The 4469-nt window shown below is 39.1% G+C and overlaps 1 long non-coding RNA gene across 1 annotated transcript; it reads right to left on the bottom strand.

Annotated features, from left to right (window-relative positions):
* Window positions 1–3355: 3355 nt before the first annotated feature.
* Window positions 3356–4085, bottom strand: LOC121050848. The gene is made up of 2 exons (XR_005804199.1): window positions 3794–4085; window positions 3356–3650 (listed from the first exon to the last, which is right to left on the bottom strand). It is a non-coding gene; the product is annotated as an uncharacterized LOC121050848 (long non-coding RNA).
* Window positions 4086–4469: the final 384 nt, after the last annotated feature.

Below are 4469 nucleotides of genomic sequence, written 5' to 3' on the forward strand. Positions count from 1 at the left end.
AAGCCTACGAGTACTCCCATGATCGGCCGTAGTCTTGAGCCCGGAAAAGATCCGTTTCGTCCAAGGGATGAGGACGAAGAACCATTAGAGGCCGAGGTGCCCTATTTGAGTGCAATAGGCACATTATTGTACTTAGCTCAATGCACAAGACCGGATATCTCATTCGCAGTGAACTTGTTAGCTCGACATAGCTCTGCGCCAACACGCCGCCATTGGATTGGTATAAAGACAATCTTTCGATACCTAAGAGGTACGATTGATATGGGCCTATTCTATCCCTACAGAGAGAAAAGGAATGACGGAAAATTGGGATTGGACCCCAAAAGGCAAAACGCCCCCGTCCATGGAATGGCCGCCGGCCATGTTGCCGCCGCCTGCGCCGCCACCGCTCATGGTGGCCGGCGTTCTCCTATCTCCCTCCATCAAAACGACAATGATGTCTTGATGGGTTTTGCTGATGCAGGGTACCTCTCTGACCCTCACAAAGGCCGCTCCCAAACTGGTTATGTCTTTACCATGGGAAGCACTGCGATATCTTGGAGGTCTACAAAACAGACCCTTGTTGCTACTTCCTCAAATCATGCAGAGATTATTGCTCTACATGAAGCTGTACGTGAATGTGTATGGCTAAGGTCTGTAATTCGACACATTCAAGGAAGTTGTGGTTTGAAGTCTACCACAAATGAACCTACATGCATTTATGAGGATAATGCAGCTTGTATTGAACAAATGAAGTTAGGTTTCATCAAGGGCGACAACACCAAGCATATATCGCCTAAGTTCTTTTATAATCAGCAACAACAATCACTTCTAAAGATTGAAGTGAATCAAATCCGATCAGAGGATAATGTAGCGGACTTATTCACTAAGTCGTTACCTAAATCCACCTTCGAGAAACATGTGAAGAGCATCGGATTGAGAAAGTTATCCGAACTCCCATGATTATAGCAATCAGGGGGAGATATCGACATCAGGGGGAGTTATGATGTCTACATGTTCGATCTCGAAGAGTGAAGGACGTGTTGTGCTCTTTTTGTCCTTCGACTAGGGTTATTTTTATCCCACAGGGTTTTTGTTACCTGGCAAGGTTTTTAACGAGGCAACGGATGAAGCGTCATCACCAAGTTTGAAGCGGCACAAGGGGGAGTGTTGAAGGAATATCGATTTAGTGTGCCTTATCAAACTAGGAGTAGCAATAGGAGAGAAGGTTCTAGATTTCCCAATCCTACACGGATTGGTATTCCTTGTAACATTAGAACTAGCACTTTGTAATCCCTATATATAGGGCTCCTATTCTCAATAATAAGTGACATCTCTCTCATCAATCTCTCTCAAATACATTATACTTAAACAGTATGTGGTATTTGAGTTGATATTGTTGAATGATCTTTCATGGGGTAGGCTTCTTATGTTTTTAAAGGTTTTGTGGAAACCATCTACATCAGGGTCAATTGGTGCTACATGTCACAAAGAAAAGTGCAGTTGCCCAACATACTAGAATACTGGTATCCAATAGTTTTTGAAAACTAAAGAAATAGTCAAGGGACTAATTAATATACTTGTATATTCTCCAATTTAGTATATTTCTTCTTGTATTTATCATTTGTTTTCTCTTCCGATTGTTTTCTTTGGAGGAGTTTTGGTTACGTCCCCTCCTCCCTTTTGTACGTTTCTTTTCTATATTCTCCAATTTAATATATTTCTTCTTGTATATATCATTTGTTTTCTCTTCCGATTGTTTTCTTTGGAGGAGTTTTGGTTACGTCCCCTCCTCCCTTTTGTACGTTCTTTTCTATATTCTCCAATTTAGTATATTTCTTCTTGTATTTATCATTTGTTTTCTCATCCGATTGTTTTCTTTGGAGGAGTTTTTGTTATGTCCCCTCCTCCCTTTTGTACTTTTCTTTTCTTTTCTTCGAAATAAAATTCAATAGGGGGTGAGCCGCCTAGGCTATTCCTCTGTTTATTAAAAAAACCTGTATATTCTCCAATTTCTCATTACATTGTACCTTCCTCATTGGCAATTTGTCCCAGTAGCTATCTAAACATTCCCAATCTTGAATAAGTAAATAAGTAATTGAATAGTAGGCTCGACTGACCCAATCATCTTCTGAATCAGGAACTAATCAAAATAACAAAGTTACTTAACTGAGAAAATAACCGATTTTTTTTTTTTTTTTCAAAGAGGATCAATGGATTTCACTCCTACCCCCATGGTGACTCGAACCCATGACCTCGATCTTAGGTGGTAGGTGCTCTAACCACTGAGCTAACACCACTTCGTCTAACCGACTTGTTGCCAGATATCATAATGCAATCTGAAAGAAAAGGACTCTGAATTCCCTTGCATCATCACCTTTAGCTAGGCTTTAGAATATTCGAATAAGTTTTGTTCCTTTCAAATCAACGTCGGCAGTCAACACCCATTCATCTGACTTGGTCTGTCTTCCAGCCATTTACATAAGAAGCCAAAAGCAAAAACCCAGTTTCCCCTACTGAACAACGCGTTACTAATGGTAACATTGGCAGTGTTACTGAACGTTTGCTCATTTGTGTAATTATGGCTTTGACAACAGTAAGTTTTGCTAATAGTTCAGTTAACATTGATGTTGATTATGTTTGGATTCTCTAAGCATTGTTTGCCCTTTATATTATTTCGAGAGTTGATAATATCCGGTTGAAAACAACCATGCATTTGTACAATTATTACTACGGATTGGTAGTCGTGACAACTTGGAACTCAAGGCAAACCTTCCCGACCTTCAACTCCAACACAAACCAGACCCACCAATTTCATCCCCACCTTCACAAATCACGAGAGGTTGACTCTAAGATCATGCTAAGTTTACCATTGAGATAAATGAACAATATAATACCAGCCAAGAGTTCCTGTATTTTCAACTATCTGTTCTTACTTCAAAGTTAAAACCTGCACAATATTCCCGGAAATATCCTGAGAAGTGATAAAGCCTACAGTCAAGGATGGTGTGAACAAGCCTAAAGTCCAACCGTAAAGATCATGGTAATCCAAAATGTGCACGCACATATGCCAATCACCCTATTATTATAGTCTCTTGGTAAACACAAACCATGCCATATCTTCTCATCCTCACTGAAATGACCACATTCTTTTAGCTAGTAGCTAATAAAAAACAATACGCTGCTAGACAATGACTCGGTGTATATAAATAGCGAAAGGACAGTCAAGCATCTCCTCAGACATTCTTGGAATTTTCTGGCGTCTAGATAATACTTAACTAGATTTCTTTGTCTGATTCATGTTTCTAGAACTTGACTTTTTCAGCACTCAAAAATACTTACAAGCAACAAGACGTAACCAATTTCCATTCCCAAGTTACCAAGTACAACCTCAATGTTTTATTCATGATCTTGCGTACAGAAGGACTCCTCATCAATAAAAAAACAAAATGCTAAGCTAATTTCTCCTCTCCCACCAAGAAAATACTGACTCTATCTCTTTAGGAACAAGGTGGTCCGTACTTTGATCTAAGATCTAAACCGAAAGCTTACTTTACAAATGTAATTCCTTAATTTCTCTGTCGAATCTAAAAATAATTTATCATCTCAGCGTACTCAACCGTGTTAAATGTTTGTGAGACATATCATCAAACACTTGGCGTGCGTGACGGCTTTGTTGACAAGAATGAACAGCCAAAAGAGATGTCATTGTTAATGAAAGATGCGCCAGGAAGCGAAAGGCATTCAGGAGAGGAGATGAGATTCGAGACGAAACTAGTAAACTTCCCAGAAGATGGAAGATGGAAGAGCATACCTCATGCATAGTCTTCTTCATGGAAATGATGGCCCATCAGACCTTTACTCCACAGAGCTTCTTCACATGTCACAGCCAAGTAGATATTAGATTTGGGTGAGGAGCTGAGAAGTGAGAACTGGTCTCTCCTTGGATAAGAGTTGACGAAGGGAAACGGTGAAAATTAGCTAAACCCGAAACTGACAGGGAGAAAAACCGAAAGGGGTAAAGGTACGGTTTTGCTAAGAAAGAGGATGAGTTTACACACCACGGGTGTGCAAAAAACAAACAAACCATTGACTCAATCCACCGAAAGTTTTGGTTTGGTTTGGTTTGTTTGGAGCCCTTCTAACGAGGACTATTAAAATAAAGATTAGTCGAGGACTTTTTAATTAATAATTTAGGAGACTCACTTTTCAATTACATCACGGCAAATCAACCGTTAGATGTTTTTGTATGCATAAATAGATCACTTCTGAAAATTTTCTTCCAATTTAATAATCGTTAAGGTACCGAACTTGTTCAAATCAATGGAAAAACCAAATTTGTCAAACATGAACCGTTCATATTCATAATTAATAAATCACAGTTATGATTATGTTCACAATTTTCAAGTTGCTTGAAATATTGCACAAATAATCTACACATAAATAGCTAAATATCTAAGGGTTGATTTGCGGAAATGCGATTGAAAAGT

This window comes from Rosa chinensis, chromosome 7 (genome assembly GCF_002994745.2).
Source record: "Rosa chinensis cultivar Old Blush chromosome 7, RchiOBHm-V2, whole genome shotgun sequence".
Lineage (NCBI taxonomy): Eukaryota > Viridiplantae > Streptophyta > Magnoliopsida > Rosales > Rosaceae > Rosa > Rosa chinensis.